This window comes from Schistocerca cancellata, unplaced genomic scaffold, assembly GCF_023864275.1.
Source record: "Schistocerca cancellata isolate TAMUIC-IGC-003103 unplaced genomic scaffold, iqSchCanc2.1 HiC_scaffold_1109, whole genome shotgun sequence".
In the NCBI taxonomy this organism is placed as follows: domain Eukaryota; kingdom Metazoa; phylum Arthropoda; class Insecta; order Orthoptera; family Acrididae; genus Schistocerca; species Schistocerca cancellata.
Genome location: NW_026047108.1, coordinates 541,173 through 565,638, shown reverse-complemented (window position 1 = coordinate 565,638; position 24,466 = coordinate 541,173). Strand labels below are relative to the sequence as shown.

Here is a 24,466-nt window from a genome sequence, read left to right as displayed (position 1 = left end):
CATGCTGTTTTACTGTGTTGTTTGAGTACTCTAAAACTAGTTGGAAGTTGCTGCTGTCCGCTTCCTGGCTGCAAAACCGGCGTCTACCAGAAGCACAAGCAAGACAAGGGAGATCTGTAGCGAAGTTTTCGGCACAGTGCCGTTCAGGAGAGTTTTTGTTGGAACTACTGCATCTGATTCAGGAGCCAAGGGCTACGCCACAGGCGTCTGCGCACTGTCGAGCATGTGTGTTGAATAATGGTGCTGATAGCCACGTATCATTTCAAGCAGATTTGATGCTTTTCGGAGACAATTTTTCATTGAATAGGATTGTAGCTGATTTGTGGCAGCAGGAAATAAGCTGTAGTCAAAAGAATCTTCAATAGATGGTCGCAGGTCAAATCAGTATTGTATGGCTCGTAACGCGTTGCGTGCAGCCCGGCTAGCTCAGTCGGTAGAGCATGAGACTCTTAATCTCAGGGTCGTGGGTTCGAGCCCCACGCTGGGCGGCGCAAAATTTTGTGTCTACGCGGATCCAACATGCGCCCCTCTCGTGAGCCTTGCGTAATGAACGTAACGGGTTACGACGATGCCTAGCTTTATATGAATATCAGAGGAACGGTATTTGAAGCTGAAAGTGACTCTGAAATGAAATAAATGTGTTGTTTTGGAATTTTAGTTGTACATCGATATAGTGTGAGATGTGTAGGAAAGCAGCAGCTGTGCTAACTAAATGCAAATAATGGTCGCTCATGCGGTGCGTTTCGAGCTGAAGGGCTCCGATTCACTAGTCTGTAAGAACAAAGTACCCGAAAAGTGCGCTAGGAGGCGCCTCCTTAGCTCAGTGGCAGAGCGCTGGTCTAGTAAACCAGAGGTCGTCAGTTCGATCCTCACAGGAGGCAAATGAATTTTGTAACAGCCCCTCCCACCGTGGCCCTTTCGAAAAAAGCGGTCAAGGATAAAAAAATTATGAATGGGTGCGGTATTTAAGAAATGCTCTCGCAAATGAATAGTGTGAATGGTGCTATTAAAGTGGGCACCAGAAACTGCTGCTTTTGGCAGTCTCCGGAGAATGCCGACGTGAAATACTTAGTTCTTGTGATGTATTTTCTACCCCTGATAAAAACCCTCGCGATTGTCGTCGTCGTCGTCGTCGGCGGCGGCGCCGCCGCCGCTTTGGTAATAGCGACAACTCGCCATTGTATCACATAGGGTGAGGTACCTTCTGCAAGCGACTGAGATGGCACTAAGCGATTGAAGCTGATTTGCCTTCTCTTGTTTGATCAGCGTCATAAGGGCTTGAATGTAACTTGCGATGGGACACAGCAAGAAGTAGCGTCGTACTTTTAGTACTGAAATTTGAGATGGAGAACTGCGTCAAAGATGGGAAATTCATTCTGCCAAGTGTACAAATGGCGAAAATGAGGTGTGTGTGGAGAAGTATATTGCGCCAGTGACCGTGTGGCCTAATGGATAAGGCGTCGGACTTCGGATCCGAAGATTGCAGGTTCGAATCCTGTCACGGTCGAGTTTTTCCTGTTCTGCAAAAGATGCATGCTGTTTTACTGTGTTGTTTGAGTACTCTAAAACTAGTTGGAAGTTGCTGCTGTCCGCTTCCTGGCTGCAAAACCGGCGTCTACCAGAAGCACAAGCAAGACAAGGGAGATCTGTAGCGAAGTTTTCGGCACAGTGCCGTTCAGGAGAGTTTTTGTTGGAACTACTGCATCTGATTCAGGAGCCAAGGGCTACGCCACAGGCGTCTGCGCACTGTCGAGCATGTGTGTTGAATAATGGTGCTGATAGCCACGTATCATTTCAAGCAGATTTGATGCTTTTCGGAGACAATTTTTCATTGAATAGGATTGTAGCTGATTTGTGGCAGCAGGAAATAAGCTGTAGTCAAAAGAATCTTCAATAGATGGTCGCAGGTCAAATCAGTATTGTATGGCTCGTAACGCGTTGCGTGCAGCCCGGCTAGCTCAGTCGGTAGAGCATGAGACTCTTAATCTCAGGGTCGTGGGTTCGAGCCCCACGCTGGGCGGCGCAAAATTTTGTGTCTACGCGGATCCAACATGCGCCCCTCTCGTGAGCCTTGCGTAATGAACGTAACGGGTTACGACGATGCCTAGCTTTATATGAATATCAGAGGAACGGTATTTGAAGCTGAAAGTGACTCTGAAATGAAATAAATGTGTTGTTTTGGAATTTTAGTTGTACATCGATATAGTGTGAGATGTGTAGGAAAGCAGCAGCTGTGCTAACTAAATGCAAATAATGGTCGCTCATGCGGTGCGTTTCGAGCTGAAGGGCTCCGATTCACTAGTCTGTAAGAACAAAGTACCCGAAAAGTGCGCTAGGAGGCGCCTCCTTAGCTCAGTGGCAGAGCGCTGGTCTAGTAAACCAGAGGTCGTCAGTTCGATCCTCACAGGAGGCAAATGAATTTTGTAACAGCCCCTCCCACCGTGGCCCTTTCGAAAAAAGCGGTCAAGGATAAAAAAATTATGAATGGGTGCGGTATTTAAGAAATGCTCTCGCAAATGAATAGTGTGAATGGTGCTATTAAAGTGGGCACCAGAAACTGCTGCTTTTGGCAGTCTCCGGAGAATGCCGACGTGAAATACTTAGTTCTTGTGATGTATTTTCTACCCCTGATAAAAACCCTCGCGATTGTCGTCGTCGTCGTCGTCGTCGGCGGCGGCGCCGCCGCCGCTTTGGTAATAGCGACAACTCGCCATTGTATCACATAGGGTGAGGTACCTTCTGCAAGCGACTGAGATGGCACTAAGCGATTGAAGCTGATTTGCCTTCTCTTGTTTGATCAGCGTCATAAGGGCTTGAATGTAACTTGCGATGGGACACAGCAAGAAGTAGCGTCGTACTTTTAGTACTGAAATTTGAGATGGAGAACTGCGTCAAAGATGGGAAATTCATTCTGCCAAGTGTACAAATGGCGAAAATGAGGTGTGTGTGGAGAAGTATATTGCGCCAGTGACCGTGTGGCCTAATGGATAAGGCGTCGGACTTCGGATCCGAAGATAGCAGGTTCGAATCCTGTCACGGTCGAGTTTTTCCTGTTCTGCAAAAGATGCATGCTGTTTTACTGTGTTGTTTGAGTACTCTAAAACTAGTTGGAAGTTGCTGCTGTCCGGTTCCTGGCTGCAAAACCGGCGTCTACCAGAAGCACAAGCAAGACAAGGGAGATCTGTAGCGAAGTTTTCGGCACAGTGCCGTTCAGGAGAGTTTTTGTTGGAACTACTGCATCTGATTCAGGAGCCAAGGGCTACGCCACAGGCGTCTGCGCACTGTCGAGCATGTGTGTTGAATAATGGTGCTGATAGCCACGTATCATTTCAAGCAGATTTGATGCTTTTCGGAGACAATTTTTCATTGAATAGGATTGTAGCTGATTTGTGGCAGCAGGAAATAAGCTGTAGTCAAAAGAATCTTCAATAGATGGTCGCAGGTCAAATCAGTATTGTATGGCTCGTAACGCGTTGCGTGCAGCCCGGCTAGCTCAGTCGGTAGAGCATGAGACTCTTAATCTCAGGGTCGTGGGTTCGAGCCCCACGCTGGGCGGCGCAAAATTTTGTGTCTACGCGGATCCAACATGCGCCCCTCTCGTGAGCCTTGCGTAATGAACGTAACGGGTTACGACGATGCCTAGCTTTATATGAATATCAGAGGAACGGTATTTGAAGCTGAAAGTGACTCTGAAATGAAATAAATGTGTTGTTTTGGAATTTTAGTTGTACATCGATATAGTGTGAGATGTGTAGGAAAGCAGCAGCTGTGCTAACTAAATGCAAATAATGGTCGCTCATGCGGTGCGTTTCGAGCTGAAGGGCTCCGATTCACTAGTCTGTAAGAACAAAGTACCCGAAAAGTGCGCTAGGAGGCGCCTCCTTAGCTCAGTGGCAGAGCGCTGGTCTAGTAAACCAGAGGTCGTCAGTTCGATCCTCACAGGAGGCAAATGAATTTTGTAACAGCCCCTCCCACCGTGGCCCTTTCGAAAAAAGCGGTCAAGGATAAAAAAATTATGAATGGGTGCGGTATTTAAGAAATGCTCTCGCAAATGAATAGTGTGAATCGTGCTATTAAAGTGGGCACCAGAAACTGCTGCTTTTGGCAGTCTCCGGAGAATGCCGACGTGAAATACTTAGTTCTTGTGATGTATTTTCTACCCCTGATAAAGACCCTCGCGATTGTCGTCGTCGTCGTCGTCGGCGGCGCCGCCGCCGCTTTGGTAATAGCGACAACTCGCCATTGTATCACATAGGGTGAGGTACCTTCTGCAAGCGACTGAGATGGCACTAAGCGATTGAAGCTGATTTGCCTTCTCTTGTTTGATCAGCGTCATAAGGGCTTGAATGTAACTTGCGATGGGACACAGCAAGAAGTAGCGTCGTACTTTTAGTACTGAAATTTGAGATGGAGAACTGCGTCAAAGATGGGAAATTCATTCTGCCAAGTGTACAAATGGCGAAAATGAGGTGTGTGTGGAGAAGTATATTGCGCCAGTGACCGTGTGGCCTAATGGATAAGGCGTCGGACTTCGGATCCGAAGATTGCAGGTTCGAATCCTGTCACGGTCGAGTTTTTCCTGTTCTGCAAAAGATGCATGCTGTTTTACTGTGTTGTTTGAGTACTCTAAAACTAGTTGGAAGTTGCTGCTGTCCGCTTCCTGGCTGCAAAACCGGCGTCTACCAGAAGCACAAGCAAGACAAGGGAGATCTGTAGCGAAGTTTTCGGCACAGTGCCGTTCAGGAGAGTTTTTGTTGGAACTACTGCATCTGATTCAGGAGCCAAGGGCTACGCCACAGGCGTCTGCGCACTGTCGAGCATGTGTGTTGAATAATGGTGCTGATAGCCACGTATCATTTCAAGCAGATTTGATGCTTTTCGGAGACAATTTTTCATTGAATAGGATTGTAGCTGATTTGTGGCAGCAGGAAATAAGCTGTAGTCAAAAGAATCTTCAATAGATGGTCGCAGGTCAAATCAGTATTGTATGGCTCGTAACGCGTTGCGTGCAGCCCGGCTAGCTCAGTCGGTAGAGCATGAGACTCTTAATCTCAGGGTCGTGGGTTCGAGCCCCACGCTGGGCGGCGCAAAATTTTGTGTCTACGCGGATCCAACATGCGCCCCTCTCGTGAGCCTTGCGTAATGAACGTAACGGGTTACGACGATGCCTAGCTTTATATGAATATCAGAGGAACGGTATTTGAAGCTGAAAGTGACTCTGAAATGAAATAAATGTGTTGTTTTGGAATTTTAGTTGTACATCGATATAGTGTGAGATGTGTAGGAAAGCAGCAGCTGTGCTAACTAAATGCAAATAATGGTCGCTCATGCGGTGCGTTTCGAGCTGAAGGGCTCCGATTCACTAGTCTGTAAGAACAAAGTACCCGAAAAGTGCGCTAGGAGGCGCCTCCTTAGCTCAGTGGCAGAGCGCTGGTCTAGTAAACCAGAGGTCGTCAGTTCGATCCTCACAGGAGGCAAATGAATTTTGTAACAGCCCCTCCCACCGTGGCCCTTTCGAAAAAAGCGGTCAAGGATAAAAAAATTATGAATGGGTGCGGTATTTAAGAAATGCTCTCGCAAATGAATAGTGTGAATCGTGCTATTAAAGTGGGCACCAGAAACTGCTGCTTTTGGCAGTCTCCGGAGAATGCCGACGTGAAATACTTAGTTCTTGTGATGTATTTTCTACCCCTGATAAAGACCCTCGCGATTGTCGTCGTCGTCGTCGTCGTCGTCGGCGCCGCCGCCGCTTTGGTAATAGCGACAACTCGCCATTGTATCACATAGGGTGAGGTACCTTCTGCAAGCGACTGAGATGGCACTAAGCGATTGAAGCTGATTTGCCTTCTCTTGTTTGATCAGCGTCATAAGGGCTTGAATGTAACTTGCGATGGGACACAGCAAGAAGTAGCGTCGTACTTTTAGTACTGAAATTTGAGATGGAGAACTGCGTCAAAGATGGGAAATTCATTCTGCCAAGTGTACAAATGGCGAAAATGAGGTGTGTGTGGAGAAGTATATTGCGCCAGTGACCGTGTGGCCTAATGGATAAGGCGTCGGACTTCGGATCCGAAGATTGCAGGTTCGAATCCTGTCACGGTCGAGTTTTTCCTGTTCTGCAAAAGATGCATGCTGTTTTACTGTGTTGTTTGAGTACTCTAAAACTAGTTGGAAGTTGCTGCTGTCCGCTTCCTGGCTGCAAAACCGGCGTCTACCAGAAGCACAAGCAAGACAAGGGAGATCTGTAGCGAAGTTTTCGGCACAGTGCCGTTCAGGAGAGTTTTTGTTGGAACTACTGCATCTGATTCAGGAGCCAAGGGCTACGCCACAGGCGTCTGCGCACTGTCGAGCATGTGTGTTGAATAATGGTGCTGATAGCCACGTATCATTTCAAGCAGATTTGATGCTTTTCGGAGACAATTTTTCATTGAATAGGATTGTAGCTGATTTGTGGCAGCAGGAAATAAGCTGTAGTCAAAAGAATCTTCAATAGATGGTCGCAGGTCAAATCAGTATTGTATGGCTCGTAACGCGTTGCGTGCAGCCCGGCTAGCTCAGTCGGTAGAGCATGAGACTCTTAATCTCAGGGTCGTGGGTTCGAGCCCCACGCTGGGCGGCGCAAAATTTTGTGTCTACGCGGATCCAACATGCGCCCCTCTCGTGAGCCTTGCGTAATGAACGTAACGGGTTACGACGATGCCTAGCTTTATATGAATATCAGAGGAACGGTATTTGAAGCTGAAAGTGACTCTGAAATGAAATAAATGTGTTGTTTTGGAATTTTAGTTGTACATCGATATAGTGTGAGATGTGTAGGAAAGCAGCAGCTGTGCTAACTAAATGCAAATAATGGTCGCTCATGCGGTGCGTTTCGAGCTGAAGGGCTCCGATTCACTAGTCTGTAAGAACAAAGTACCCGAAAAGTGCGCTAGGAGGCGCCTCCTTAGCTCAGTGGCAGAGCGCTGGTCTAGTAAACCAGAGGTCGTCAGTTCGATCCTCACAGGAGGCAAATGAATTTTGTAACAGCCCCTCCCACCGTGGCCCTTTCGAAAAAAGCGGTCAAGGATAAAAAAATTATGAATGGGTGCGGTATTTAAGAAATGCTCTCGCAAATGAATAGTGTGAATGGTGCTATTAAAGTGGGCACCAGAAACTGCTGCTTTTGGCAGTCTCCGGAGAATGCCGACGTGAAATACTTAGTTCTTGTGATGTATTTTCTACCCCTGATAAAGACCCTCGCGATTGTCGTCGTCGTCGTCGTCGTCGGCGCCGCCGCCGCTTTGGTAATAGCGACAACTCGCCATTGTATCACATAGGGTGAGGTACCTTCTGCAAGCGACTGAGATGGCACTAAGCGATTGAAGCTGATTTGCCTTCTCTTGTTTGATCAGCGTCATAAGGGCTTGAATGTAACTTGCGATGGGACACAGCAAGAAGTAGCGTCGTACTTTTAGTACTGAAATTTGAGATGGAGAACTGCGTCAAAGATGGGAAATTCATTCTGCCAAGTGTACAAATGGCGAAAATGAGGTGTGTGTGGAGAAGTATATTGCGCCAGTGACCGTGTGGCCTAATGGATAAGGCGTCGGACTTCGGATCCGAAGATTGCAGGTTCGAATCCTGTCACGGTCGAGTTTTTCCTGTTCTGCAAAAGATGCATGCTGTTTTACTGTGTTGTTTGAGTACTCTAAAACTAGTTGGAAGTTGCTGCTGTCCGCTTCCTGGCTGCAAAACCGGCGTCTACCAGAAGCACAAGCAAGACAAGGGAGATCTGTAGCGAAGTTTTCGGCACAGTGCCGTTCAGGAGAGTTTTTGTTGGAACTACTGCATCTGATTCAGGAGCCAAGGGCTACGCCACAGGCGTCTGCGCACTGTCGAGCATGTGTGTTGAATAATGGTGCTGATAGCCACGTATCATTTCAAGCAGATTTGATGCTTTTCGGAGACAATTTTTCATTGAATAGGATTGTAGCTGATTTGTGGCAGCAGGAAATAAGCTGTAGTCAAAAGAATCTTCAATAGATGGTCGCAGGTCAAATCAGTATTGTATGGCTCGTAACGCGTTGCGTGCAGCCCGGCTAGCTCAGTCGGTAGAGCATGAGACTCTTAATCTCAGGGTCGTGGGTTCGAGCCCCACGCTGGGCGGCGCAAAATTTTGTGTCTACGCGGATCCAACATGCGCCCCTCTCGTGAGCCTTGCGTAATGAACGTAACGGGTTACGACGATGCCTAGCTTTATATGAATATCAGAGGAACGGTATTTGAAGCTGAAAGTGACTCTGAAATGAAATAAATGTGTTGTTTTGGAATTTTAGTTGTACATCGATATAGTGTGAGATGTGTAGGAAAGCAGCAGCTGTGCTAACTAAATGCAAATAATGGTCGCTCATGCGGTGCGTTTCGAGCTGAAGGGCTCCGATTCACTAGTCTGTAAGAACAAAGTACCCGAAAAGTGCGCTAGGAGGCGCCTCCTTAGCTCAGTGGCAGAGCGCTGGTCTAGTAAACCAGAGGTCGTCAGTTCGATCCTCACAGGAGGCAAATGAATTTTGTAACAGCCCCTCCCACCGTGGCCCTTTCGAAAAAAGCGGTCAAGGATAAAAAAATTATGAATGGGTGCGGTATTTAAGAAATGCTCTCGCAAATGAATAGTGTGAATGGTGCTATTAAAGTGGGCACCAGAAACTGCTGCTTTTGGCAGTCTCCGGAGAATGCCGACGTGAAATACTTAGTTCTTGTGATGTATTTTCTACCCCTGATAAAGACCCTCGCGATTGTCGTCGTCGTCGTCGTCGTCGGCGCCGCCGCCGCTTTGGTAATAGCGACAACTCGCCATTGTATCACATAGGGTGAGGTACCTTCTGCAAGCGACTGAGATGGCACTAAGCGATTGAAGCTGATTTGCCTTCTCTTGTTTGATCAGCGTCATAAGGGCTTGAATGTAACTTGCGATGGGACACAGCAAGAAGTAGCGTCGTACTTTTAGTACTGAAATTTGAGATGGAGAACTGCGTCAAAGATGGGAAATTCATTCTGCCAAGTGTACAAATGGCGAAAATGAGGTGTGTGTGGAGAAGTATATTGCGCCAGTGACCGTGTGGCCTAATGGATAAGGCGTCGGACTTCGGATCCGAAGATTGCAGGTTCGAATCCTGTCACGGTCGAGTTTTTCCTGTTCTGCAAAAGATGCATGCTGTTTTACTGTGTTGTTTGAGTACTCTAAAACTAGTTGGAAGTTGCTGCTGTCCGCTTCCTGGCTGCAAAACCGGCGTCTACCAGAAGCACAAGCAAGACAAGGGAGATCTGTAGCGAAGTTTTCGGCACAGTGCCGTTCAGGAGAGTTTTTGTTGGAACTACTGCATCTGATTCAGGAGCCAAGGGCTACGCCACAGGCGTCTGCGCACTGTCGAGCATGTGTGTTGAATAATGGTGCTGATAGCCACGTATCATTTCAAGCAGATTTGATGCTTTTCGGAGACAATTTTTCATTGAATAGGATTGTAGCTGATTTGTGGCAGCAGGAAATAAGCTGTAGTCAAAAGAATCTTCAATAGATGGTCGCAGGTCAAATCAGTATTGTATGGCTCGTAACGCGTTGCGTGCAGCCCGGCTAGCTCAGTCGGTAGAGCATGAGACTCTTAATCTCAGGGTCGTGGGTTCGAGCCCCACGCTGGGCGGCGCAAAATTTTGTGTCTACGCGGATCCAACATGCGCCCCTCTCGTGAGCCTTGCGTAATGAACGTAACGGGTTACGACGATGCCTAGCTTTATATGAATATCAGAGGAACGGTATTTGAAGCTGAAAGTGACTCTGAAATGAAATAAATGTGTTGTTTTGGAATTTTAGTTGTACATCGATATAGTGTGAGATGTGTAGGAAAGCAGCAGCTGTGCTAACTAAATGCAAATAATGGTCGCTCATGCGGTGCGTTTCGAGCTGAAGGGCTCCGATTCACTAGTCTGTAAGAACAAAGTACCCGAAAAGTGCGCTAGGAGGCGCCTCCTTAGCTCAGTGGCAGAGCGCTGGTCTAGTAAACCAGAGGTCGTCAGTTCGATCCTCACAGGAGGCAAATGAATTTTGTAACAGCCCCTCCCACCGTGGCCCTTTCGAAAAAAGCGGTCAAGGATAAAAAAATTATGAATGGGTGCGGTATTTAAGAAATGCTCTCGCAAATGAATAGTGTGAATGGTGCTATTAAAGTGGGCACCAGAAACTGCTGCTTTTGGCAGTCTCCGGAGAATGCCGACGTGAAATACTTAGTTCTTGTGATGTATTTTCTACCCCTGATAAAAACCCTCGCGATTGTCGTCGTCGTCGTCGTCGTCGGCGCCGCCGCCGCTTTGGTAATAGCGACAACTCGCCATTGTATCACATAGGGTGAGGTACCTTCTGCAAGCGACTGAGATGGCACTAAGCGATTGAAGCTGATTTGCCTTCTCTTGTTTGATCAGCGTCATAAGGGCTTGAATGTAACTTGCGATGGGACACAGCAAGAAGTAGCGTCGTACTTTTAGTACTGAAATTTGAGATGGAGAACTGCGTCAAAGATGGGAAATTCATTCTGCCAAGTGTACAAATGGCGAAAATGAGGTGTGTGTGGAGAAGTATATTCCGCCAGTGACCGTGTGGCCTAATGGATAAGGCGTCGGACTTCGGATCCGAAGATTGCAGGTTCGAATCCTGTCACGGTCGAGTTTTTCCTGTTCTGCAAAAGATGCATGCTGTTTTACTGTGTTGTTTGAGTACTCTAAAACTAGTTGGAAGTTGCTGCTGTCCGCTTCCTGGCTGCAAAACCGGCGTCTACCAGAAGCACAAGCAAGACAAGGGAGATCTGTAGCGAAGTTTTCGGCACAGTGCCGTTCAGGAGAGTTTTTGTTGGAACTACTGCATCTGATTCAGGAGCCAAGGGCTACGCCACAGGCGTCTGCGCACTGTCGAGCATGTGTGTTGAATAATGGTGCTGATAGCCACGTATCATTTCAAGCAGATTTGATGCTTTTCGGAGACAATTTTTCATTGAATAGGATTGTAGCTGATTTGTGGCAGCAGGAAATAAGCTGTAGTCAAAAGAATCTTCAATAGATGGTCGCAGGTCAAATCAGTATTGTATGGCTCGTAACGCGTTGCGTGCAGCCCGGCTAGCTCAGTCGGTAGAGCATGAGACTCTTAATCTCAGGGTCGTGGGTTCGAGCCCCACGCTGGGCGGCGCAAAATTTTGTGTCTACGCGGATCCAACATGCGCCCCTCTCGTGAGTCTTGCGTAATGAACGTAACGGGTTACGACGATGCCTAGCTTTATATGAATATCAGAGGAACGGTATTTGAAGCTGAAAGTGACTCTGAAATGAAATAAATGTGTTGTTTTGGAATTTTAGTTGTACATCGATATAGTGTGAGATGTGTAGGAAAGCAGCAGCTGTGCTAACTAAATGCAAATAATGGTCGCTCATGCGGTGCGTTTCGAGCTGAAGGGCTCCGATTCACTAGTCTGTAAGAACAAAGTACCCGAAAAGTGCGCTAGGAGGCGCCTCCTTAGCTCAGTGGCAGAGCGCTGGTCTAGTAAACCAGAGGTCGTCAGTTCGATCCTCACAGGAGGCAAATGAATTTTGTAACAGCCCCTCCCACCGTGGCCCTTTCGAAAAAAGCGGTCAAGGATAAAAAAATTATGAATGGGTGCGGTATTTAAAAGTGCGCTAGGAGGCGCCTCCTTAGCTCAGTGGCAGAGCGCTGGTCTAGTAAACCAGAGGTCGTCAGTTCGATCCTCACAGGAGGCAAATGAATTTTGTAACAGCCCCTCCCACCGTGGCCCTTTCGAAAAAAGCGGTCAAGGATAAAAAAATTATGAATGGGTGCGGTATTTAAGAAATGCTCTCGCAAATGAATAGTGTGAATGGTGCTATTAAAGTGGGCACCAGAAACTGCTGCTTTTGGCAGTCTCCGGAGAATGCCGACGTGAAATACTTAGTTCTTGTGATGTATTTTCTACCCCTGATAAAAACCCTCGCGATTGTCGTCGTCGTCGTCGTCGTCGGCGCCGCCGCCGCTTTGGTAATAGCGACAACTCGCCATTGTATCACATAGGGTGAGGTACCTTCTGCAAGCGACTGAGATGGCACTAAGCGATTGAAGCTGATTTGCCTTCTCTTGTTTGATCAGCGTCATAAGGGCTTGAATGTAACTTGCGATGGGACACAGCAAGAAGTAGCGTCGTACTTTTAGTACTGAAATTTGAGATGGAGAACTGCGTCAAAGATGGGAAATTCATTCTGCCAAGTGTACAAATGTCGAAAATGAGGTGTGTGTGGAGAAGTATATTGCGCCAGTGACCGTGTGGCCTAATGGATAAGGCGTCGGACTTCGGATCCGAAGATTGCAGGTTCGAATCCTGTCACGGTCGAGTTTTTCCTGTTCTGCAAAAGATGCATGCTGTTTTACTGTGTTGTTTGAGTACTCTAAAACTAGTTGGAAGTTGCTGCTGTCCGCTTCCTGGCTGCAAAACCGGCGTCTACCAGAAGCACAAGCAAGACAAGGGTGATCTGTAGCGAAGTTTTCGGCACAGTGCCGTTCAGGAGAGTTTTTGTTGGAACTACTGCATCTGATTCAGGAGCCAAGGGCTACGCCACAGGCGTCTGCGCACTGTCGAGCATGTGTGTTGAATAATGGTGCTGATAGCCACGTATCATTTCAAGCAGATTTGATGCCTTTCGGAGACAATTTTTCATTGAATAGGATTGTAGCTGATTTGTGGCAGCAGGAAATAAGCTGTAGTCAAAAGAATCTTCAATAGATGGTCGCAGGTCAAATCAGTATTGTATGGCTCGTAACGCGTTGCGTGCAGCCCGGCTAGCTCAGTCGGTAGAGCATGAGACTCTTAATCTCAGGGTCGTGGGTTCGAGCCCCACGCTGGGCGGCGCAAAATTTTGTGTCTACGCGGATCCAACATGCGCCCCTCTCGTGAGCCTTGCGTAATGAACGTAACGGGTTACGACGATGCCTAGCTTCGTATGAATATCAGAGGAACGGTATTTGAAGCTGAAAGTGACTCTGAAATGAAATAAATGTGTTGTTTTGGAATTTTAGTTGTACATCGATATAGTGTGAGATGTGTAGGAATGCAGCAGCTGTGCTAACTAAATGCAAATAATGGTCGCTCATGCGGTGCGTTTCGAGCTGAAGGGCTCCGATTCACTAGTCTGTAAGAACAAAGTACCCGAAAAGTGCGCTAGGAGGCGCCTCCTTAGCTCAGTGGCAGAGCGCTGGTCTAGTAAACCAGAGGTCGTCAGTTCGATCCTCACAGGAAGCAAATGAATTTTGTAACAGCCCCTCCCACCGTGGCCCTTTCGAAAAAAGCGGTCAAGGATAAAAAAATTATGAATGGGTGCGGTATTTAAGAAATGCTCTCGCAAATGAATAGTGTGAATGGTGCTATTAAAGTGGGCACCAGAAACTGCTGCTTTTGGCAGTCTCCGGAGAATGCCGACGTGAAATACTTAGTTCTTGTGATGTATTTTCTACCCCTGATAAAAACCCTCGCGATTGTCGTCGTCGTCGTCGTCGGCGCCGCCGCCGCTTTGGTAATAGCGACAACTCGCCATTGTATCACATAGGGTGAGGTACCTTCTGCAAGCGACTGAGATGGCACTAAGCGATTGAAGCTGATTTGCCTTCTCTTGTTTGATCAGCGTCATAAGGGCTTGAATGTAACTTGCGATGGGACACAGCAAGAAGTAGCGTCGTACTTTTAGTACTGAAATTTGAGATGGAGAACTGCGTCAAAGATGGGAAATTCATTCTGCCAAGTGTACAAATGGCGAAAATGAGGTGTGTGTGGAGAAGTATATTGCGCCAGTGAAGGTGTGGCCTAATGGATAAGGCGTCGGACTTCGGATCCGAAGATTGCAGGTTCGAATCCTGTCACAGTCGAGTTTTTCCTGTTCTGCAAAAGATGCATGCTGTTTTACTGTGTTGTTTGAGTACTCTAAAACTAGTTGGAAGTTGCTGCTGTCCGCTTCCTGGCTGCAAAACCGGCGTCTACCAGAAGCACAAGCAAGACAAGGGTGATCTGTAGCGAAGTTTTCGGCACAGTGCCGTTCAGGAGAGTTTTTGTTGGAACTACTGCATCTGATTCAGGAGCCAAGGGCTACGCCACAGGCGTCTGCGCACTGTCGAGCATGTGTGTTGAATAATGGTGCTGATAGCCACGTATCATTTCAAGCAGATTTGATGCCTTTCGGAGACAATTTTTCATTGAATAGGATTGTAGCTGATTTGTGGCAGCAGGAAATAAGCTGTAGTCAAAAGAATCTTCAATAGATGGTCGCAGGTCAAATCAGTATTGTATGGCTCGTAACGCGTTGCGTGCAGCCCGGCTAGCTCAGTCGGTAGAGCATGAGACTCTTAATCTCAGGGTCGTGGGTTCGAGCCCCACGCTGGGCGGCGCAAAATTTTGTGTCTACGCGGATCCAACATGCGCCCCTCTCGTGAGCCTTGCGTAATGAACGTAACGGGTTACGACGATGCCTAGCTTCGTATGAATATCAGAGGAACGGTATTTGAAGCTGAAAGTGACTCTGAAATGAAATAAATGTGTTGTTTTGGAATTTTAGTTGTACATCGATATAGTGTGAGATGTGTAGGAAAGCAGCAGCTGTGCTAACTAAATGCAAATAATGGTCGCTCATGCGGTGCGTTTCGAGCTGAAGGGCTCCGATTCACTAGTCTGTAAGAACAAAGTACCCGAAAAGTGCGCTAGGAGGCGCCTCCTTAGCTCAGTGGCAGAGCGCTGGTCTAGTAAACCAGAGGTCGTCAGTTCGATCCTCACAGGAGGCAAATGAATTTTGTAACAGCCCCTCCCACCGTGGCCCTTTCGAAAAAAGCGGTCAAGGATAAAAAAATTATGAATGGGTGCGGTATTTAAGAAATGCTCTCGCAAATGAATAGTGAGAATCGTGCTATTAAAGTGGGCACCAGAAACTGCTGCTTTTGGCAGTCTCCGGAGAATGCCGACGTGAAATACTTAGTTCTTGTGATGTATTTTCTACCCCTGATAAAGACCCTCGCGATTGTCGTCGTCGTCGTCGTCGTCGGCGCCGCCGCCGCTTTGGTAATAGCGACAACTCGCCATTGTATCACATAGGGTGAGGTACCTTCTGCAAGCGACTGAGATGGCACTAAGCGATTGAAGCTGATTTGCCTTCTCTTGTTTGATCAGCGTCATAAGGGCTTGAATGTAACTTGCTATGGGACACAGCAAGAAGTAGCGTCGTACTTTTAGTACTGAAATTTGAGATGGAGAACTGCGTCAAAGATGGGAAATTCATTCTGCCAAGTGTACAAATGGCGAAAATGAGGTGTGTGTGGAGAAGTATATTGCGCCAGTGACCGTGTGGCCTAATGGATAAGCCGTCGGACTTCGGATCCGAAGATTGCAGGTTCGAATCCTGTCACGGTCGAGTTTTTCCTGTTCTGCAAAAGATGCATGCTGTTTTACTGTGTTGTTTGAGTACTCTAAAACTAGTTGGAAGTTGCTGCTGTCCGCTTCCTGGCTGCAAAACCGGCGTCTACCAGAAGCACAAGCAAGACAAGGGAGATCTGTAGCGAAGTTTTCGGCACAGTGCCGTTCAGGAGAGTTTTTGTTGGAACTACTGCATCTGATTCAGGAGCCAAGGGCTACGCCACAGGCGTCTGCGCACTGTCGAGCATGTGTGTTGAATAATGGTGCTGATAGCCACGTATCATTTCAAGCAGATTTGATGCTTTTCGGAGACAATTTTTCATTGAATAGGATTGTAGCTGATTTGTGGCAGCAGGAAATAAGCTGTAGTCAAAAGAATCTTCAATAGATGGTCGCAGGTCAAATCAGTATTGTATGGCTCGTAACGCGTTGCGTGCAGCCCGGCTAGCTCAGTCGGTAGAGCATGAGACTCTTAATCTCAGGGTCGTGGGTTCGAGCCCCACGCTGGGCGGCGCAAAATTTTGTGTCTACGCGGATCCAACATGCGCCCCTCTCGTGAGCCTTGCGTAATGAACGTAACGGGTTACGACGATGCCTAGCTTTATATGAATATCAGAGGAACGGTATTTGAAGCTGAAAGTGACTCTGAAATGAAATAAATGTGTTGTTTTGGAATTTTAGTTGTACATCGATATAGTGTGAGATGTGTAGGAAAGCAGCAGCTGTGCTAACTAAATGCAAATAATGGTCGCTCATGCGGTGCGTTTCGAGCTGAAGGGCTCCGATTCACTAGTCTGTAAGAACAAAGTACCCGAAAAGTGCGCTAGGAGGCGCCTCCTTAGCTCAGTGGCAGAGCGCTGGTCTAGTAAACCAGAGGTCGTCAGTTCGATCCTCACAGGAGGCAAATGAATTTTGTAACAGCCCCTCCCACCGTGGCCCTTTCGAAAAAAGCGGTCAAGGATAAAAAAATTATGAATGGGTGCGGTATTTAAGAAATGCTCTCGCAAATGAATAGTGTGAATGGTGCTATTAAAGTGGGCACCAGAAACTGCTGCTTTTGGCAGTCTCCGGAGAATGCCGACGTGAAATACTTAGTTCTTGTGATGTATTTTCTACCCCTGATAAAAACCCTCGCGATTGTCGTCGTCGTCGTCGTCGGCGCCGCCGCCGCCTTGGTAATAGCGACAACTCGCCATTGTATCACATAGGGTGAGGTACCTTCTGCAAGCGACTGAGATGGCACTAAGCGATTGAAGCTGATTTGCCTTCTCTTGTTTGATCAGCGTCATAAGGGCTTGAATGTAACTTGCGATGGGACACAGCAAGAAGTAGCGTCGTACTTTTAGTACTGAAATTTGAGATGGAGAACTGCGTCAAAGATGGGAAATTCATTCTGCCAAGTGTACAAATGTCGAAAATGAGGTGTGTGTGGAGAAGTATATTGCGCCAGTGACCGTGTGGCCTAATGGATAAGGCGTCGGACTTCGGATCCGAAGATTGCAGGTTCGAATCCTGTCACGGTCGAGTTTTTCCTGTTCTGCAAAAGATGCATGCTGTTTTACTGTGTTGTTTGAGTACTCTAAAACTAGTTGGAAGTTGCTGCTGTCCGCTTCCTGGCTGCAAAACCGGCGTCTACCAGAAGCACAAGCAAGACAAGGGTGATCTGTAGCGAAGTTTTCGGCACAGTGCCGTTCAGGAGAGTTTTTGTTGGAACTACTGCATCTGATTCAGGAGCCAAGGGCTACGCCACAGGCGTCTGCGCACTGTCGAGCATGTGTGTTGAATAATGGTGCTGATAGCCACGTATCATTTCAAGCAGATTTGATGCCTTTCGGAGACAATTTTTCATTGAATAGGATTGTAGCTGATTTGTGGCAGCAGGAAATAAGCTGTAGTCAAAAGAATCTTCAATAGATGGTCGCAGGTCAAATCAGTATTGTATGGCTCGTAACGCGTTGCGTGCAGCCCGGCTAGCTCAGTCGGTAGAGCATGAGACTCTTAATCTCAGGGTCGTGGGTTCGAGCCCCACGCTGGGCGGCGCAAAATTTTGTGTCTACGCGGATCCAACATGCGCCCCTCTCGTGAGCCTTGCGTAATGAACGTAACGGGTTACGACGATGCCTAGCTTCGTATGAATATCAGAGGAACGGTATTTGAAGCTGAAAGTGACTCTGAAATGAAATAAATGTGTTGTTTTGCAATTTTAGTTGTACATCGATATAGTGTGAGATGTGTAGGAAAGCAGCAGCTGTGCTAACTAAATGCAAATAATGGTCGCTCATGCGGTGCGTTTCGAGCTGAAGGGCTCCGATTCACTAGTCTGTAAGAACAAAGTACCCGAAAAGTGCGCTAGGAGGCGCCTCCTTAGCTCAGTGGCAGAGCGCTGGTCTAGTAAACCAGAGGTCGTCAGTTCGATCCTCACAGGAGGCAAATGAATTTTGTAACAGCCCCTCCCACCGTGGCCCTTTCGAAAAAAGCGGTCAAGGATAAAAAAATTATGAATGGGTGCGGTATTTAAGAAATGCTCTCGCAAATGAATAGTGTGAATGGTGCTATTAAAGTGGGCACCAGAAACTGCTGCTTTTGGCAGTCTCCGGAGAATGCCGACGTGAAATACTTAGTTCTTGTGATGTATTTTCTACCCCTGATAAAAACCCTCGCGATTGTCGTCGTCGTCGTCGTCGTCGGCGGCGGCGGCGCCGCCGCCGCTTTGGTAATAGCGACAACTCGCCATTGTATCACATAGGGTGAGGTACCTTCTGCAAGCGACTGAGATGGCACTAAGCGATTGAAGCTGATTTGCCTTCTCTTGTTTGATCAGCGTCATAAGGGCTTGAATGTAACTTGCGATGGGACACAGCAAGAAGTAGCGTCGTACTTTTAGTACTGAAATTTGAGATGGAGAACTGCGTCAAAGATGGGAAATTCATTCTGCCAAGTGTACAAATGGCGAAAATGAGGTGTGTGTGGAGAAGTATATTGCGCCAGTGAAGGTGTGGCCTAATGGATAAGGCGTCGGACTTCGGATCCGAAGATTGCAGGTTCGAATCCTGTCACAGTCGAGTTTTTCCTGTTCTGCAAAAGATGCATGCTGTTTTACTGTGTTGTTTGAGTACTCTAAAACTAGTTGGAAGTTGCTGCTGTCCGCTTCCTGGCTGCAAAACCGGCGTCTACCAGAAGCACAAGCAAGACAAGGGTGATCTGTAGCGAAGTTTTCGGCACAGTGCCGTTCAGGAGAGTTTTTGTTGGAACTACTGCATCTGATTCAGGAGCCAAGGGCTACGCCACAGGCGTCTGCGCACTGTCGAGCATGTGTGTTGAATAATGGTGCTGATAGCCACGTATCATTTCAAGCAGATTTGATGCTTTTCGGAGACAATTTTTCATTGAATAGGATTGTAGCTGATTTGTGGCAGAAGGAAATAAGCTGTAGTCAAAAGAATCTTCAATAGATGGTCGCAGGTCAAATCAGTATTGTATGGCTCGTAACGCGTTGCGTGCAGCCCGGCTAGCTCAGTCGGTAGAGCATGAGACTCTTAATCTCAGGGTCGTGGGTTCGAGCCCCACGCTGGGCGGCGCAAAATTTTGTGTCTACGCGGATCCAACATGCGCCCCTCTCGTGAGCCTTGCGTAATGAACGTAACGGGTTACGACGATGCCTAGCTTCGTATGAATATCAGAGGAACGGTATTTGAAGCTGAAAGTGACTCTGAAATGAAATAAATGTGTTGTTTTGGAATTTTAGTTGTACATCGATATAGTGTGAGATGTGTAGGAAAGCAGCAGCTGTGCTAACTAAATGCAAATAATGGTCTCTCATGCGGTGCGTTTCGAGCTGAAGGGCTCCGATTCACTAGTCTGTAAGAACAAAGTACCCGAAAAGTGCGCTAGGAGGCGCCTCCTTAGCTCAGTGGCAGAGCGCTGGTCTAGTAAACCAGAGGTCGTCAGTTCGATCCTCACAGGAGGCAAATGAATTTTGTAACAGCCCCTCCCACCGTGGCCCTTTCGAAAAAAGCGGTCAAGGATAAAAAAATTATGAATGGGTGCGGTATTTAAGAAATGCTCTCGCAAATGAATAGTGTGAATGGTGCTATTAAAGTGGGCACCAGAAACTGCTGCTTTTGGCAGTCTCCGGAGAATGCCGACGTGAAATACTTAGTTCTTGTGATGTATTTTCTACCCCTGATAAAAACCCTCGCGATTGTCGTCGTCGTCGTCGTCGGCGGCGCCGCCGCCGCTTTGGTAATAGCGACAACTCGCCATTGTATCACATAGGGTGAGGTACCTTCTGCAAGCGACTGAGATGGCACTAAGCGATTGAAGCTGATTTGCCTTCTCTTGTTTGATCAGCGTCATAAGGGCTTGAATGTAACTTGCGATGGGACACAGCAAGAAGTAGCGTCGTACTTTTAGTACTGAAATTTGAGATGGAGAACTGCGTCAAAGATGGGAAATTCATTCTGCCAAGTGTACAAATGGCGAAAATGAGGTGTGTGTGGAGAAGTATATTGCGCCAGTGACCGTGTGGCCTAATGGATAAGGCGTCGGACTTCGGATCCGAAGATTGCAGGTTCGAATCCTGTCACGGTCGAGTTTTTCCTGTTCTGCAAAAGATGCATGCTGTTTTACTGTGTTGTTTGAGTACTCTAAAACTAGTTGGAAGTTGCTGCTGTCCGCTTCCTGGCTGCAAAACCGGCGTCTACCAGAAGCACAAGCAAGACAAGGGTGATCTGTAGCGAAGTTTTCGGCACAGTGCCGTTCAGGAGAGTTTTTGTTGGAACTACTGCATCTGATTCAGGAGCCAAGGGCTACGCCACAGGCGTCTGCGCACTGTCGAGCATGTGTGTTGAATAATGGTGCTGATAGCCACGTATCATTTCAAGCAGATTTGATGCCTTTCGGAGACAATTTTTCATTGAATAGGATTGTAGCTGATTTGTGGCAGCAGGAAATAAGCTGTAGTCAAAAGAATCTTCAATAGATGGTCGCAGGTCAAATCAGTATTGTATGGCTCGTAACGCGTTGCGTGCAGCCCGGCTAGCTCAGTCGGTAGAGCATGAGACTCTTAATCTCAGGGTCGTGGGTTCGAGCCCCACGCTGGGCGGCGCAAAATTTTGTGTCTACGCGGATCCAACATGCGCCCCTCTCGTGAGCCTTGCGTAATGAACGTAACGGGTTACGACGATGCCTAGCTTCGTATGAATATCAGAGGAACGGTATTTGAAGCTGAAAGTGACTCTGAAATGAAATAAATGTGTTGTTTTGCAATTTTAGTTGTACATCGATATAGTGTGAGATGTGTAGGAAAGCAGCAGCTGTGCTAACTAAATGCAAATAATGGTCGCTCATGCGGTGCGTTTCGAGCTGAAGGGCTCCGATTCACTAGTCTGTAAGAACAAAGTACCCGAAAAGTGCGCTAGGAGGCGCCTCCTTAGCTCAGTGGCAGAGCGCTGGTCTAGTAAACCAGAGGTCGTCAGTTCGATCCTCACAGGAGGCAAATGAATTTTGTAACAGCCCCTCCCACCGTGGCCCTTTCGAAAAAAGCGGTCAAGGATAAAAAAATTATGAATGGGTGCGGTATTTAAGAAATGCTCTCGCAAATGAATAGTGTGAATGGTGCTATTAAAGTGGGCACCAGAAACTGCTGCTTTTGGCAGTCTCCGGAGAATGCCGACGTGAAATACTTAGTTCTTGTGATGTATTTTCTACCCCTGATAAAAACCCTCGCGATTGTCGTCGTCGTCGTCGTCGTCGGCGGCGGCGCCGCCGCCGCTTTGGTAATAGCGACAACTCGCCATTGTATCACATAGGGTGAGGTACCTTCTGCAAGCGACTGAGATGGCACTAAGCGATTGAAGCTGATTTGCCTTCTCTTGTTTGATCAGCGTCATAAGGGCTTGAATGTAACTTGCGATGGGACACAGCAAGAAGTAGCGTCGTACTTTTAGTACTGAAATTTGAGATGGAGAACTGCGTCAAAGATGGGAAATTCATTCTGCCAAGTGTACAAATGGCGAAAATGAGGTGTGTGTGGAGAAGTATATTGCGCCAGTGAAGGTGTGGCCTAATGGATAAGGCGTCGGACTTCGGATCCGAAGATTGCAGGTTCGAATCCTGTCACAGTCGAGTTTTTCCTGTTCTGCAAAAGATGCATGCTGTTTTACTGTGTTGTTTGAGTACTCTAAAACTAGTTGGAAGTTGCTGCTGTCCGCTTCCTGGCTGCAAAACCGGCGTCTACCAGAAGCACAAGCAAGACAAGGGTGATCTGTAGCGAAGTTTTCGGCACAGTGCCGTTCAGGAGAGTTTTTGTTGGAACTACTGCATCTGATTCAGGAGCCAAGGGCTACGCCACAGGCGTCTGCGCACTGTCGAGCATGTGTGTTGAATAATGGTGCTGATAGCCACGTATCATTTCAAGCAGATTTGATGCTTTTCGGAGACAATTTTTCATTGAATAGGATTGTAGCTGATTTGTGGCAGAAGGAAATAAGCTGTAGTCAAAAGAATCTTCAATAGATGGTCGCAGGTCAAATCAGTATTGTATGGCTCGTAACGCGTTGCGTGCAGCCCGGCTAGCTCAGTCGGTAGAGCATGAGACTCTTAATCTCAGGGTCGTGGGTTCGAGCCCCACGCTGGGCGGCGCAAAATTTTGTGTCTACGCGGATCCAACATGCGCCCCTCTCGTGAGCCTTGCGTAATGAACGTAACGGGTTACGACGATGCCTAGCTTCGTATGAATATCAGAGGAACGGTATTTGAAGCTGAAAGTGACTCTGAAATGAAATAAATGTGTTGTTTTGGAATTTTAGTTGTACATCGATATAGTGTGAGATGTGTAGGAAAGCAGCAGCTGTGCTAACTAAATGCAAATAATGGTCTCTCATGCGGTGCGTTTCGAGCTGAAGGGCTCCGATTCACTAGTCTGTAAGAACAAAGTACCCGAAAAGTGCGCTAGGAGGCGCCTCCTTAGCTCAGTGGCAGAGCGCTGGTCTAGTAAACCAGAGGTCGTCAGTTCGATCCTCACAGGAGGCAAATGAATTTTGTAACAGCCCCTCCCACCGTGGCCCTTTCGAAAAAAGCGGTCAAGGATAAAAAAATTATGAATGGGTGCGGTATTTAAGAAATGCTCTCGCAAATGAATAGTGTGAATGGTGCTATTAAAGTGGGCACCAGAAACTGCTGCTTTTGGCAGTCTCCGGAGAATGCCGACGTGAAATACTTAGTTCTTGTGATGTATTTTCTACCCCTGATAAAAACCCTCGCGATTGTCGTCGTCGTCGTCGTCGGCGGCGCCGCCGCCGCTTTGGTAATAGCGACAACTCGCCATTGTATCACATAGGGTGAGGTACCTTCTGCAAGCGACTGAGATGGCACTAAGCGATTGAAGCTGATTTGCCTTCTCTTGTTTGATCAGCGTCATAAGGGCTTGAATGTAACTTGCGATGGGACACAGCAAGAAGTAGCGTCGTACTTTTAGTACTGAAATTTGAGATGGAGAACTGCGTCAAAGATGGGAAATTCATTCTGCCAAGTGTACAAATGGCGAAAATGAGGTGTGTGTGGAGAAGTATATTGCGCCAGTGAAGGTGTGGCCTAATGGATAAGGCGTCGGACTTCGGATCCGAAGATTGCAGGTTCGAATCCTGTCACGGTCGAGTTTTTCCTGTTCTGCAAAAGATGCATGCTGTTTTACTGTGTTGTTTGAGTACTCTAAAACTAGTTGGAAGTTGCTGCTGTCCGCTTCCTGGCTGCAAAACCGGCGTCTACCAGAAGCACAAGCAAGACAAGGGTGATCTGTAGCGAAGTTTTCGGCACAGTGCCGTTCAGGAGAGTTTTTGTTGGAACTACTGCATCTGATTCAGGAGCCAAGGGCTACGCCACAGGCGTCTGCGCACTGTCGAGCATGTGTGTTGAATAATGGTGCTGATAGCCACGTATCATTTCAAGCAGATTTGATGCTTTTCGGAGACAATTTTTCATTGAATAGGATTGTAGCTGATTTGTGGCAGAAGGAAATAAGCTGTAGTCAAAAGAATCTTCAATAGATGGTCGCAGGTCAAATCAGTATTGTATGGCTCGTAACGCGTTGCGTGCAGCCCGGCTAGCTCAGTCGGTAGAGCATGAGACTCTTAATCTCAGGGTCGTGGGTTCGAGCCCCACGCTGGGCGGCGCAAAATTTTGTGTCTACGCGGATCCAACATGCGCCCCTCTCGTGAGCCTTGCGTAATGAACGTAACGGGTTACGACGATGCCTAGCTTCGTATGAATATCAGAGGAACGGTATTTGAAGCTGAAAGTGACTCTGAAATGAAATAAATGTGTTGTTTTGGAATTTTAGTTGTACATCGATATAGTGTGAGATGTGTAGGAAAGCAGCAGCTGTGCTAACTAAATGCAAATAATGGTCTCTCATGCGGTGCGTTTCGAGCTGAAGGGCTCCGATTCACTAGTCTGTAAGAACAAAGTACCCGAAAAGTGCGCTAGGAGGCGCCTCCTTAGCTCAGTGGCAGAGCGCTGGTCTAGTAAACCAGAGGTCGTCAGTTCGATCCTCACAGGAGGCAAATGAATTTTGTAACAGCCCCTCCCACCGTGGCCCTTTCGAAAAAAGCGGTCAAGGATAAAAAAATTATGAATGGGTGCGGTATTTAAGAAATGCTCTCGCAAATGAATAGTGTGAATGGTGCTATTAAAGTGGGCACCAGAAACTGCTGCTTTTGGCAGTCTCCGGAGAATGCCGACGTGAAATACTTAGTTCTTGTGATGTATTTTCTACCCCTGATAAAAACCCTCGCGATTGTCGTCGTCGTCGTCGTCGGCGGCGCCGCCGCCGCTTTGGTAATAGCGACAACTCGCCATTGTATCACATAGGGTGAGGTACCTTCTGCAAGCGACTGAGATGGCACTAAGCGATTGAAGCTGATTTGCCTTCTCTTGTTTGATCAGCGTCATAAGGGCTTGAATGTAACTTGCGATGGGACACAGCAAGAAGTAGCGTCGTACTTTTAGTACTGAAA

The 24,466-nt window shown here is 47.4% G+C and overlaps 45 non-coding genes across 45 annotated transcripts; all 45 read left to right on the top strand.

The window, feature by feature from the left end:
• Positions 1-415: 415 nt before the first annotated feature.
• Positions 416-488, top strand: Trnak-cuu (transfer RNA lysine (anticodon CUU)). Its single transcript has one exon. It is a non-coding gene; the product is annotated as a tRNA-Lys (tRNA).
• Positions 489-809: 321 nt separating this feature from the next.
• On the top strand, positions 810-881 carry Trnat-agu (transfer RNA threonine (anticodon AGU)). Its single transcript has one exon. It is a non-coding gene; the product is annotated as a tRNA-Thr (tRNA).
• A 553-nt stretch (positions 882-1,434) lies between these two features.
• Positions 1,435-1,507, top strand: Trnar-ucg (transfer RNA arginine (anticodon UCG)). The gene has a single exon. It is a non-coding gene; the product is annotated as a tRNA-Arg (tRNA).
• Positions 1,508-1,947: 440 nt separating this feature from the next.
• Trnak-cuu (transfer RNA lysine (anticodon CUU)) lies at positions 1,948-2,020 on the top strand. Its single transcript has one exon. It is a non-coding gene; the product is annotated as a tRNA-Lys (tRNA).
• A 321-nt stretch (positions 2,021-2,341) lies between these two features.
• Trnat-agu (transfer RNA threonine (anticodon AGU)) lies at positions 2,342-2,413 on the top strand. Its single transcript has one exon. It is a non-coding gene; the product is annotated as a tRNA-Thr (tRNA).
• A 556-nt stretch (positions 2,414-2,969) lies between these two features.
• Trnar-ucg (transfer RNA arginine (anticodon UCG)) lies at positions 2,970-3,042 on the top strand. Its single transcript has one exon. It is a non-coding gene; the product is annotated as a tRNA-Arg (tRNA).
• A 440-nt stretch (positions 3,043-3,482) lies between these two features.
• Positions 3,483-3,555, top strand: Trnak-cuu (transfer RNA lysine (anticodon CUU)). Its single transcript has one exon. It is a non-coding gene; the product is annotated as a tRNA-Lys (tRNA).
• Positions 3,556-3,876: 321 nt separating this feature from the next.
• Positions 3,877-3,948, top strand: Trnat-agu (transfer RNA threonine (anticodon AGU)). Its single transcript has one exon. It is a non-coding gene; the product is annotated as a tRNA-Thr (tRNA).
• A 550-nt stretch (positions 3,949-4,498) lies between these two features.
• On the top strand, positions 4,499-4,571 carry Trnar-ucg (transfer RNA arginine (anticodon UCG)). The gene has a single exon. It is a non-coding gene; the product is annotated as a tRNA-Arg (tRNA).
• Positions 4,572-5,011: 440 nt separating this feature from the next.
• Positions 5,012-5,084, top strand: Trnak-cuu (transfer RNA lysine (anticodon CUU)). The gene has a single exon. It is a non-coding gene; the product is annotated as a tRNA-Lys (tRNA).
• Positions 5,085-5,405: 321 nt separating this feature from the next.
• Positions 5,406-5,477, top strand: Trnat-agu (transfer RNA threonine (anticodon AGU)). Its single transcript has one exon. It is a non-coding gene; the product is annotated as a tRNA-Thr (tRNA).
• A 553-nt stretch (positions 5,478-6,030) lies between these two features.
• Positions 6,031-6,103, top strand: Trnar-ucg (transfer RNA arginine (anticodon UCG)). The gene has a single exon. It is a non-coding gene; the product is annotated as a tRNA-Arg (tRNA).
• A 440-nt stretch (positions 6,104-6,543) lies between these two features.
• Positions 6,544-6,616, top strand: Trnak-cuu (transfer RNA lysine (anticodon CUU)). Its single transcript has one exon. It is a non-coding gene; the product is annotated as a tRNA-Lys (tRNA).
• A 321-nt stretch (positions 6,617-6,937) lies between these two features.
• On the top strand, positions 6,938-7,009 carry Trnat-agu (transfer RNA threonine (anticodon AGU)). The gene has a single exon. It is a non-coding gene; the product is annotated as a tRNA-Thr (tRNA).
• A 550-nt stretch (positions 7,010-7,559) lies between these two features.
• Positions 7,560-7,632, top strand: Trnar-ucg (transfer RNA arginine (anticodon UCG)). Its single transcript has one exon. It is a non-coding gene; the product is annotated as a tRNA-Arg (tRNA).
• Positions 7,633-8,072: 440 nt separating this feature from the next.
• Positions 8,073-8,145, top strand: Trnak-cuu (transfer RNA lysine (anticodon CUU)). Its single transcript has one exon. It is a non-coding gene; the product is annotated as a tRNA-Lys (tRNA).
• A 321-nt stretch (positions 8,146-8,466) lies between these two features.
• On the top strand, positions 8,467-8,538 carry Trnat-agu (transfer RNA threonine (anticodon AGU)). Its single transcript has one exon. It is a non-coding gene; the product is annotated as a tRNA-Thr (tRNA).
• Positions 8,539-9,088: 550 nt separating this feature from the next.
• Positions 9,089-9,161, top strand: Trnar-ucg (transfer RNA arginine (anticodon UCG)). Its single transcript has one exon. It is a non-coding gene; the product is annotated as a tRNA-Arg (tRNA).
• A 440-nt stretch (positions 9,162-9,601) lies between these two features.
• Positions 9,602-9,674, top strand: Trnak-cuu (transfer RNA lysine (anticodon CUU)). The gene has a single exon. It is a non-coding gene; the product is annotated as a tRNA-Lys (tRNA).
• A 321-nt stretch (positions 9,675-9,995) lies between these two features.
• On the top strand, positions 9,996-10,067 carry Trnat-agu (transfer RNA threonine (anticodon AGU)). The gene has a single exon. It is a non-coding gene; the product is annotated as a tRNA-Thr (tRNA).
• A 550-nt stretch (positions 10,068-10,617) lies between these two features.
• On the top strand, positions 10,618-10,690 carry Trnar-ucg (transfer RNA arginine (anticodon UCG)). The gene has a single exon. It is a non-coding gene; the product is annotated as a tRNA-Arg (tRNA).
• A 440-nt stretch (positions 10,691-11,130) lies between these two features.
• Positions 11,131-11,203, top strand: Trnak-cuu (transfer RNA lysine (anticodon CUU)). Its single transcript has one exon. It is a non-coding gene; the product is annotated as a tRNA-Lys (tRNA).
• A 321-nt stretch (positions 11,204-11,524) lies between these two features.
• Trnat-agu (transfer RNA threonine (anticodon AGU)) lies at positions 11,525-11,596 on the top strand. Its single transcript has one exon. It is a non-coding gene; the product is annotated as a tRNA-Thr (tRNA).
• Positions 11,597-11,700: 104 nt separating this feature from the next.
• On the top strand, positions 11,701-11,772 carry Trnat-agu (transfer RNA threonine (anticodon AGU)). The gene has a single exon. It is a non-coding gene; the product is annotated as a tRNA-Thr (tRNA).
• A 550-nt stretch (positions 11,773-12,322) lies between these two features.
• On the top strand, positions 12,323-12,395 carry Trnar-ucg (transfer RNA arginine (anticodon UCG)). Its single transcript has one exon. It is a non-coding gene; the product is annotated as a tRNA-Arg (tRNA).
• A 440-nt stretch (positions 12,396-12,835) lies between these two features.
• On the top strand, positions 12,836-12,908 carry Trnak-cuu (transfer RNA lysine (anticodon CUU)). The gene has a single exon. It is a non-coding gene; the product is annotated as a tRNA-Lys (tRNA).
• Positions 12,909-13,229: 321 nt separating this feature from the next.
• On the top strand, positions 13,230-13,301 carry Trnat-agu (transfer RNA threonine (anticodon AGU)). Its single transcript has one exon. It is a non-coding gene; the product is annotated as a tRNA-Thr (tRNA).
• A 1,060-nt stretch (positions 13,302-14,361) lies between these two features.
• On the top strand, positions 14,362-14,434 carry Trnak-cuu (transfer RNA lysine (anticodon CUU)). The gene has a single exon. It is a non-coding gene; the product is annotated as a tRNA-Lys (tRNA).
• A 321-nt stretch (positions 14,435-14,755) lies between these two features.
• Positions 14,756-14,827, top strand: Trnat-agu (transfer RNA threonine (anticodon AGU)). Its single transcript has one exon. It is a non-coding gene; the product is annotated as a tRNA-Thr (tRNA).
• Positions 14,828-15,377: 550 nt separating this feature from the next.
• On the top strand, positions 15,378-15,450 carry Trnar-ucg (transfer RNA arginine (anticodon UCG)). The gene has a single exon. It is a non-coding gene; the product is annotated as a tRNA-Arg (tRNA).
• Positions 15,451-15,890: 440 nt separating this feature from the next.
• On the top strand, positions 15,891-15,963 carry Trnak-cuu (transfer RNA lysine (anticodon CUU)). Its single transcript has one exon. It is a non-coding gene; the product is annotated as a tRNA-Lys (tRNA).
• Positions 15,964-16,284: 321 nt separating this feature from the next.
• On the top strand, positions 16,285-16,356 carry Trnat-agu (transfer RNA threonine (anticodon AGU)). The gene has a single exon. It is a non-coding gene; the product is annotated as a tRNA-Thr (tRNA).
• A 547-nt stretch (positions 16,357-16,903) lies between these two features.
• Trnar-ucg (transfer RNA arginine (anticodon UCG)) lies at positions 16,904-16,976 on the top strand. Its single transcript has one exon. It is a non-coding gene; the product is annotated as a tRNA-Arg (tRNA).
• A 440-nt stretch (positions 16,977-17,416) lies between these two features.
• On the top strand, positions 17,417-17,489 carry Trnak-cuu (transfer RNA lysine (anticodon CUU)). The gene has a single exon. It is a non-coding gene; the product is annotated as a tRNA-Lys (tRNA).
• A 321-nt stretch (positions 17,490-17,810) lies between these two features.
• On the top strand, positions 17,811-17,882 carry Trnat-agu (transfer RNA threonine (anticodon AGU)). The gene has a single exon. It is a non-coding gene; the product is annotated as a tRNA-Thr (tRNA).
• Positions 17,883-18,954: 1,072 nt separating this feature from the next.
• Positions 18,955-19,027, top strand: Trnak-cuu (transfer RNA lysine (anticodon CUU)). The gene has a single exon. It is a non-coding gene; the product is annotated as a tRNA-Lys (tRNA).
• Positions 19,028-19,348: 321 nt separating this feature from the next.
• On the top strand, positions 19,349-19,420 carry Trnat-agu (transfer RNA threonine (anticodon AGU)). The gene has a single exon. It is a non-coding gene; the product is annotated as a tRNA-Thr (tRNA).
• Positions 19,421-19,970: 550 nt separating this feature from the next.
• Trnar-ucg (transfer RNA arginine (anticodon UCG)) lies at positions 19,971-20,043 on the top strand. The gene has a single exon. It is a non-coding gene; the product is annotated as a tRNA-Arg (tRNA).
• Positions 20,044-20,483: 440 nt separating this feature from the next.
• Positions 20,484-20,556, top strand: Trnak-cuu (transfer RNA lysine (anticodon CUU)). Its single transcript has one exon. It is a non-coding gene; the product is annotated as a tRNA-Lys (tRNA).
• Positions 20,557-20,877: 321 nt separating this feature from the next.
• Trnat-agu (transfer RNA threonine (anticodon AGU)) lies at positions 20,878-20,949 on the top strand. The gene has a single exon. It is a non-coding gene; the product is annotated as a tRNA-Thr (tRNA).
• Positions 20,950-22,018: 1,069 nt separating this feature from the next.
• On the top strand, positions 22,019-22,091 carry Trnak-cuu (transfer RNA lysine (anticodon CUU)). The gene has a single exon. It is a non-coding gene; the product is annotated as a tRNA-Lys (tRNA).
• A 321-nt stretch (positions 22,092-22,412) lies between these two features.
• On the top strand, positions 22,413-22,484 carry Trnat-agu (transfer RNA threonine (anticodon AGU)). The gene has a single exon. It is a non-coding gene; the product is annotated as a tRNA-Thr (tRNA).
• A 550-nt stretch (positions 22,485-23,034) lies between these two features.
• Trnar-ucg (transfer RNA arginine (anticodon UCG)) lies at positions 23,035-23,107 on the top strand. Its single transcript has one exon. It is a non-coding gene; the product is annotated as a tRNA-Arg (tRNA).
• Positions 23,108-23,547: 440 nt separating this feature from the next.
• On the top strand, positions 23,548-23,620 carry Trnak-cuu (transfer RNA lysine (anticodon CUU)). The gene has a single exon. It is a non-coding gene; the product is annotated as a tRNA-Lys (tRNA).
• Positions 23,621-23,941: 321 nt separating this feature from the next.
• Positions 23,942-24,013, top strand: Trnat-agu (transfer RNA threonine (anticodon AGU)). Its single transcript has one exon. It is a non-coding gene; the product is annotated as a tRNA-Thr (tRNA).
• Positions 24,014-24,466: the final 453 nt, after the last annotated feature.